This window comes from Chinchilla lanigera, unplaced genomic scaffold (genome assembly GCF_000276665.1).
Source record: "Chinchilla lanigera isolate Chin_1 unplaced genomic scaffold, ChiLan1.0 scaffold00044, whole genome shotgun sequence".
NCBI lineage: Eukaryota > Metazoa > Chordata > Mammalia > Rodentia > Chinchillidae > Chinchilla > Chinchilla lanigera.
The window spans coordinates 10,077,912-10,087,209 of record NW_004955445.1 but is presented as its reverse complement, the minus strand read 5'-3'; the positions used below and the strand labels follow the sequence as shown (position 1 = coordinate 10,087,209).

At 38.5% G+C, this 9,298-nt stretch overlaps 1 protein-coding gene across 1 annotated transcript in view; it reads left to right on the top strand.

Annotated features, from left to right (window-relative positions):
* Positions 1-1,891: 1,891 nt before the first annotated feature.
* Positions 1,892-9,298, top strand: part of Ncoa3 (nuclear receptor coactivator 3) — a gene marked incomplete at its 5' end in the record, with an annotated part of 64,403 nt that continues 56,996 nt past the window's right edge. Inside the window, 1 exon segment of the mRNA XM_005392342.2 lies at positions 1,892-1,972.

The following is a 9,298-nucleotide window of genomic DNA, read 5'->3' as shown; positions in this document are numbered from 1 at the left end:
TTCCTTCCTTCCTTTCCTTCCTTCCTTCCTTCCTTCCTTCCTTCCTTCCTTCCTTCCTTCCTTCCTTCCTTCCTTCCTTCCCCCCCCCTTGTCTCCCTCCCTCTTTGCTCCCTCCCTCCCTCTTTGTCTCTCTCTCTCCCTCCCTCCCATGCTGCTGGGTGTGGTAGCACACAGCTGCAATCATAGTACTCACTTGGGAAACTGAGGCAGGAGGATCACTTTGAGTTCAAGGACAGGCTGGGGTACTTAGTAAGTTTAAGGCCAGACTGAACTAAGTAGTGAGACTGTGTCTCAACAGAAATAACCCTTAGAAGTTCTTTGCAGAAGTTTTTTCTACCTCTCCCCCCAGTCTTCCTAATCTTCCAATTAATAGGAACAGCTTACAAATCCAATTGCAAAAACATTGAACTCATTTAAAAACGGAGTAATTGTATTTTTTCCTGTTTTAAAAATTTTGTTTCAGTATGCTTAGGTATTCGTATGTGTCAGATAGTCTTTTGTTTAGTTGATAGTAGCTTATTTTATGTGCTAAGTACTAATATTAATGTCAGTTTTCATTTAAACCTTAGAAGAGACTTAGGAACTTTTTTTATGCCTTTGTACTCCCTCCCCCAATTAAAAAATTAAGATGTAGAAGTTACAAGTCTGCCTGGCAAGTGGGAGGTCCTGAGGTAAATTCACAGCTCCCCCACCCCTGCATAGTAGTCCTAAGTTGCCCAACTAGTTGGGAATTGAGTCGTGATCTGGCTGACTCCAAAGGTTGGGCTCTTTAACTATTATTGTAACACATAGTTGTATTATTGTACATTGGAAGATACTTTCCAAGTTCTAAATACAACACCTAGGTTACTTTTGGCATGTATGTCAATTATAAATTCTGAATTGTTCTCTGATTATAATAGGCATGTAAGTGTAAGACGCTGATACTGCTACCTGGATTTTTTCTCTTTGCATTTAGTTACATGTGATGTGTTCCTTCTTTCTCCCTTTCCTCCCTTTTTTTGGGCCTCAAAAGTGCCACAGCTATTCATGCCATGTAGCAGGATTGTACTTGGCAGGCCCTTGTGTACTCCCATGTGGATTGAACATGCTATAGATGTTTGTTACTTGGACTTTATGAATGTCATTTTTTTCTGTTCCCTATCCCAACAGACCTATGTGATCGTTTTAGTTGTGTTTGATATAGATAGTACTAGAAAATGGCATTCAGGTTTTTGGCTCCATTGTTGTATTTGGGAATTCATAAGGAGAGGTAAGGTTGTTTTTAGACTCCTTTGACACACTAGAAACTGCTCTCCTTTTCTTTCTGTACAAAAGCCTGCTGTTTATATGCTCACGTATTGTTTTAAATAATTAATTGCTCCTAATTTCACCATTATTATACTTCATTTTGCTGACTGAGATGCATCCTCTTACATAGTAGAAAATATTTGCAGCATTTTCCTACATGCATGTTTATTTCTCGCTCCATCCCTTCCTTTATATGGTGGGTATTGGTTTTTTGTCTGGAGTATTAAACATTAGCTTCCACCAGGGTGTTGATGTCTTTGATCCCTGAGCATTCAGTTTTGAGCTGTGAGAACATCTCCAAGTTCAGAGTACCTATCTGTTTTGATTAGTTTTTAGTGCCTCAGAGCTGTGTCCACAGCTACCTAAATTTGGGATTATCCAGGTCTACACACTGTATTGTGTATGCCATGCCTGAGGTTTTTTGGTAAGCGGCAGTATTAAAGAATGGCAAAATAAGGTATTTACTCAAATTCCTAGGAAGAGGCATTGTACTTGACAGTTTTGAGATGGGAGCAGTTAATTTGTGTTTGACTGATACTAATGATTGTGTGAGCAAAGGATAATGACATTCAACACCCCTTCCCCCCTTTTTTGTCTTCAGGATTAAGATACTTGCTAAACAGTGGACTCAGAGACCATTAAAAACAAACTCTACTTGAACACCATTTTACTGGTTCACCAGGTAATTAATTCGGTTTAACTTTGACTTGATCCCTTGTACTTTCTTGACTTCAACATTCTGAAAACATTGCCCGCTTCTTTATGATTTTATTTAAACTTGTTTCGTACTTGATGTTGATGTTTTTCTCTTCAGTTAATGTAAGTTGAGGCAAGGTCTGAATTTGCATATGTAGGTAGATTCATTAATATTTGGGGTGAAGTGAGGAAATCTCCCATGTGTGGATATTTGAAGGGCATTTAGTTGAAACGTGAATCAGTGTGAGCCAATTGTTTACTCTTTGACCTGTGAAGACTAATTTCCCCATATTCTGCTGGCAAATGACACTTCACCTGACCCCTTTCATACCTTTTAATATTGCATCAGAATAGGAAGATTAAGATCGAAAATACTGTCTGATAGCTGTGACACCGATTTTGCTTTGCCTAGCTAGTTAAATTTCTTTTTAGTCTGGAAGTCTGTGTCCTGTTTGAATTCCATCCCCTTTTGATGATGCATTAGGTAAATAGGCATTATCTGGTTTGCAATTTTCCTGTCTTTTTGTTTTTGGTCCATTTTATGTTTCTAATTTTAACTTCCTCAAGGCCAAGACCCCATAATTTTGTGAATGTATTTGTCCATGTCTCTTTACTGCTTGCTTATCTGTTCTGCCCACTTGTCATTTTTCTAGAAGACTTTCTTAAATATATCTTTACCCCTGGCTTACAAAACAAAGGGAAGCAGAACAGTTTGAAGCCTGGAGTTGAAGCTCAGTGGTGGAGTGCATGTTGAGTGTGCACTAGGACCCATTTTTGATCCCAGCACAGCATGGGGGAGTGGGGGTTGTGGAGGTAAGCTACAAAGTCCTTTCTCTGAAATTTGAAGTGGTTCTTTATTTAGGAATCTGTCTAGGCCTTTAACCTTAGCTTTTGTATTTTCCCTTCAAAATTCCTTTTGTTTTTTTGGTCCTTTTTTGAGACAGGTCTAGCTATGCAGTTCAGGCTGGTATTGAGCTTATTTTGTAGCCCAGGCTAGTCTCAAACTCAGAAGGATCTTCCTGCCTCAGCCTCCTGAGTGCTGGGATTACAGGCATGCACCACCACACCTAGCTGCTAATCCTAGTTTTTTTGAGAAATTTCCACACTGATTTCCATAGTGGTTCTACCAGTCTACATTCCCACCAACAGTGGGGAAGGGTTCCATTTTCCCCATAGCCCCTCCAGAGTTTGTTATTGGTTGTTTTCTTGACTATAGCCATTCTTTCTGGGGGTGAGATGGAATCTCAGTCTTGTTTAAATTTAAATTTAATGACCAGTGATGTTGAACATTTTTGCAATGTGTTTTTCTTCATCTGAGAAGTGTGTATTCATGTAATTAAGGACCAAAATGTCCAATAGATACTGTGAAATGGGAAGAAATTGTTCAAAAGGAAAGAAGAGTTAGGGCACGAGAAGGGGGAAGGGAAGGAAGGCAAAAGGGAAAAAAACAATTAAAAAAGAGGGTACAATGGAAACAAGTTTGTAAATAGGGAGGGCAAGATGGGATGAAGAGAGGAATAGGGATTGGGAAAATTAGAGAAATCAAAATACCTCATGTAGAGGTACAAATTCCCTATGATGACTGGCCATTATGTATATTTAAAATGTACCGATAAAACTTAATTGTACTAAAAAGAACAGTTAATGTGTTACATACGTGTCAACTTTCCGTAGGAATGTAATCATTATGTACTAGAAACATGAACAAATACAGTAAAATGACTAAAGCAAAAAAAGGGGGGGTAATTATGTAACTTGTACATTTCAGAATTTCATATATGGACATTGACATAAACCTGTTGTTCATATTCCTATCTTACCTGATAGGTCTCTTACAGAGTGTCACGTACTTCCTGTATGGAATTCATTCTGAGACCAGGCACTATATTAAACTACTGTTTCTGTTTTTTTTTTTTTTTTTTTTTTTTTTGTCTTTTTGATACAGGGAATCAAACTCAGGACCTTCTGCTTGCTAGGCAGGCGCTTGTGCTGCTGAGCTATATCCGTGACTTTTTTTGGTCTTTTTGAAGCAGGTTCCCGCTGTACAGTTCAGGCTGGCCTTGAGCTCATTTTGTAGGCCAGGCTGGCCTGGAACTTACAGCTATCCTCCTGCCTCAGTCTCCTGGAACTTACAGCTATCCTCCTTCCTCAGTCTCCTATATGCTGGCCTTATAGGTTTGTGCCACCATTCCTGGATTCATGAAAGTTTCTTTCAAAATGGTCTTTTTGAGACAGGGTCTCGATATGTAGTTTAGGCTGGCCTTGAGCTCACTTTGTAGCCCAGGCTGGTGTTGAACTTCAACGATCCTCCTGCCTCAGCCTCCCTGAGTGCTGAGATTACAGGCGAGCTCTGAGATTACAGGGATACTCCACTTCGCCTGGCCCTCATGAAAGCTTTTTAGGCCACTTTTTGTCTCAGTTTAGTTAAAGTCAGAACACTATATAATTGGATGAAGGACTGAAAACCTTGCCAAGGCCAGCATAATTGTCATGTGAATTTATGACACATTTAACTAAAAATCTAGTACAGTATAGTCTTGGTATAAAAAGGTATTACTAAAATTGACATTCTTTTAAGTTGTACAAACTGTGTTTATGCATGCCTTTCTGTTTAATTTGAAATTGAATTACTGAAAGTTCAAAGGTAGCTCTTTGGACTATAAGGCCTGCTTTTATGCTTGCTAATTTAGATATGAACCATATTCATGGAGATCTATTTCTAATTAATTAATTAATTAATTAATGGTCGTACAGTTCAGGCTGGCCCTGAGTTCACTTTGTAGTGCAGGCTGTCCTTGAACTTGCAAGGTTCCTCTTGAATGCTGGGATTACAGGCTGCCAGCTCTGGCAGCTGTATTTTGAATGTACAATTTAGGCTTATTAATTAAGGAGCTTTCTGCGAGTCATTGCAAGGGACCAGTGAACCTAAAATGCTACTAACAGGATATCACAAAACTAGAACTGTAAAAATCATTGGAAATGACAAATATTCTTGACTGTGAAGCTGGTATAAATGGAGCCATTGCTCAGTCTACCTCTGCAGTAAATGCCTTGGAGGATAGAAAGACATGTACAGTATGTAGTAAAGGAGCTTACTAGCCAGGAGTATAAGACAAAAATTAAACACATAAAACAGTCACAGAGCCAAGAGTAACACTAATTCATTGTTCAGTTGTTCGCTGTGGTTTGGAAGTGTTTATGAAACCTTTAGTATATATGTGCACTCACTTGGTATGAGACATTTCTTTTTTTTTTTGGTTTTTCTCCGGTACCAGGAACCGAACTCACGACCTTGCTCTTGCCAGGCAGGCGCTTTGCCGCTGAGCTAAATCCCCAGCCCCAGTATGAGACATTTCTACATAGCAAAAAGTTTATCACTGTGAGTTCAAGACCAACCTGGGCTCCATAGTGAGACCCTGTCTCAATTTAAAAAAAAAAATCTTATAAAGCAACTCTATGTTATAAATAAAAAAAATGCAAGAAGTACTTTTGGTCTGTGTGTGCAGGAAAATAGACATGTCAATTTTGTCAGTAACTTGCTCAGATATAACAAGATCTGAAATTTAAAGCCATAAATAAATAAGAGTTTTGTAGCATGAAAACTAAAGAAGTAGTAGCTTCACCTTGTCATTGGTTTCTCAGTGTTTATCAGTTCATACATTGTTTAGAAGATTCCAGTTCTTGCCAGCTTTAAGTTTCTGTGGCCAGCAGATCTAGTTCTTCATTACAGAAGAGCTTTTTAGGGGTACCTGCTAATCAGTTTCCTCTCTCTTTGATTATAATTGCATGTCAGCTAGTGAGGCTAAGTGATGAAAGTCTTGATACGATGAAATTCTTCAGGAATTTTTCAAAAAGGGGAGTATTTATCAGAATGGGTCATGTTGATGATGACCTGCTTATATCTAATTTATGTTTATTTAGGCTGATGGGAATGAAGTTTTATTTAGTAGGTGTGTTTAGAAAAGAGAAACTTCAGTTAGGCCACTGCTGATTCACTGATATTAGAGTAGCTGAAAATGATATAGTTATATTGAGATTCCATGAGAAAAATAATAAAATATTTGATGTCCTGACTTTAAGTTGTTATTTATTTAAAACACTAATTTCTTGGCATTGGTTAAGAACTTGATCTTCAGATTAAAATGACTTGGATTCAATATTTAGCTTCTCATCTTGCTAGCTGTATGTTTTTTGGATTTCTCAAGTGAAATGGTATCATGTAGAACTCTTCTTGTAGCCCACTATTCTGCATATAGTAGGATTTGTAGTGTGAATTAATGGGAGTAATCAGTGGGATGCATTTCTCCTCATATGTAATCCAAATGTCAGACTGTTTATTTTTTGTATTTTAAAACATTAATTTATGCATATATGCAATAAAATTATTTGGGGGGCCTTTTTGAGACAAGGATGTTTTGAGATAGGGTCTTACTATGTAGTGCAGACTGGCGTTGAACTCATTTATGTAGCTCTCGCTGGCTGAGATCCTCCTGCCTCAGCCCCTAGAGTGCTGGGATTACAAGTATGTGCCACTATGGCTGACTCCTTTATGCATTTGTGCAATAAATCCTTTCATTGGCCCCTAGTTGCCATAGGAGACCTCTAACTCCTCAACTTTGTGCCACTACAGTCTTGGTCTTTTCAGAATTTATTATTAAATACTATTCTATTTATGTGGCTATCACACCTTCTGTAATTGCCACATCATTCTTGGATATTATGTTTTCTTTTTTCTATTTCAATTTTGGAAGTCTGTAATGATACATCTTCAAGCTCACTGCTTTCCCTCTCCCCACTTTAGTTATTCCAGTTTCCTATTGTACCCATCAAAGGCACATTTCATTTCTGTTATGCTCTATTACACTTCTAACATTTCCTTTTGATTCTTTATTAATTTCCACTTCTAAATACCTGTCTTTTCTTGTGTGTTGTGCACTTTCCCCCTAGAACCCTAAGTATATTAATCATAGTTTTAAAGGCTTTTTTGAGGTAGGATTTCACTGTGCAGTTCAGGCTGTCCTTGAACTCACTTTGTAGCCCAGATTAGCCTGGAACTTGCAGACATTCTCCTGCCTCAGCCTCCCTAGTGCTGGGATTAGAGGCATGTGCCACCATGCCCAGCTGAAAAGACATGTTTCTGAACAGCATGGTCTGTTTCTTACTGTTTCTTAGCAAATTCTGGAGGCCATTTTGCATATATCATCATGGGCTGTGGCATATGCCTATAATTCCTGCTACTTGGGAGGCTGAAGGAGGAAGACCAACTGCTGAGACTAGTCTGGGCAATTTAGCAGGACTCTTGTCTTAACAAAAAGGCCAGGAATGTAGCTTTCTTGGTAGAGTACTTCTTTTGATTTTCAACTTGTAATATTATACAAAACAAACAGCTCCTCCAGTCTGTTTTTGTTAGTGCCCACTGATATCTCATTTAGGAATATCTCAATACACAGAAATTTGTATGCAAACTTTTAAAACATTGGTATTCATAGTAGCATTAAGCACTTTGGGAGGCTGGGGCAGGAGGATTTCAGGTTTGAGCTCAACCTGAGTAATGTAGCCATTTAAAAAGGCCATGTTTCAAAAAAAAAAGTATTTGATATGTGGCTAAATAAAATGCATATTTATAAAATGATTATGAAACTATTTAGGTATGAAATAATACCAATATATACTTTAATAGATGAAAGTAACAACATGCCAAGTGAATCTAGTGAAAAGTATTTATTATTGTATGATATCATTTATATGGACTGTTCAAAGTAGGTAAATCCATAGCCAAAAAGTAGATTGGTGGTTGCCAAGGGCAACAGTGAATGGGTAGGGAGTACTTTATGAGGTTAGAAGGGTGGAAGATAGGAAGGTTTGGGGAGTGGCAGCTGGTTTTTTTTGGATAATGAAAATATGCTAAAAGTGATTTCACTGATATTTGTTCACTGAATATATCTAAAAAGCAGTTGTGTATTTTCATTACGATATGTGAATTATGTCTCGAAGTTGTTAAAGACTATTTGATGTACTGAAGATTATTAAGATCACTATGGACAGATGTAGTGGTACAGACCTGTACTGCCGGCTACTCAGGAGGCTGAGGCAGGAGTGTCTTGGTTACTTTTCTCTCGTTGCTGGGACAAAATACCTGACTCCCAAAATTAAGGAAGGAAAGGTTTATTTTGCTTACAGTTTGTGGAGGTTTTAGTCCATACTTGGCAGGTTACAAGGCAGAGTGGCACATGGCAGAGGGCTACAGCTCAGGGCTGCAGAACACAGCAAAAGCAACAAGCACTAAAGGGAGGAATGGCCCCAAGCAGCCTCTTCCTTTCCCTTATATGTGCAAACTATCCACCCCATGGGCGGGTGTAGCTCTCACACCCATAATCAGTCAAACTCTAAAAGCCTGCCCCGTGACACCATGAGGCTTTGGGGGGACACCCAGACACAAACCATAACAAGGAGGATGGTGAGTTCACGCCTAGCCTCAGCAACTTAAACACTTAGCAAGATTATATGCTGTCTCAAAACAGAGCTGAGGGATGTGTAGCTGTTCGTGAAGTTTTTATGGAATAGTAATATACTTTTCTTATGCCACTGACCTCAAAGTTCTTCGTTGTGGAATACTAAGTTTCACAAGTGATCTGTTGGGCTGGGGTTGAGCCCAGTGGAATACAGGCCCTGGATTAGATGCTTGACACCTCATTCACCCAGAGGTTAATTGTACTTACCTCAATAATTTCATTTTCCTTTTGTGGTACAGGGTTTCAAACCAAAGGCTTTAGGTTTCCTAGACAATTGCTGTAGCACTGAATTCTTCCTCCTGCACAACTCACCCCAGGTTTTACAAAAGTTTAGATTTTGTTTTATGAATTAATCTAGAATTATAGAGCTAGGGTTATTATGAATTCCTCTAGTCTTTCTCTCCGTGCTTTAAGGAAGATTAGATTGAAAAGACTTTCTTCCTGAAAAAAGGAATAAAGGCATACCCAGATCCATCTGTGTCCTTCCTATTTACCCATTAAATGTTTGTGTTATACTTATGGTTAGCTGTTCTCTAGAAGTCAGTTTTTACAGTCAAGCTATTGCTACAGTTAAAACCATCCACAGTAATTTTCTTGAATCTGATATGTAAGTCTAAGTTCTTAGAGTATAAGTGGAATAGCACACAATATTTCAGTTAAGGTGATCTGTTTATTTCTTTACTCTTTTTAGTTTTATTTTAAGGACCTTGGCTTTGCTATTCTGGCTTTCCTCCCAGTAGTATACCTTGTTTGATCTAGGGTACACTTTCTGGATGCCCCCCCATCTCCCCTGGCCTCTC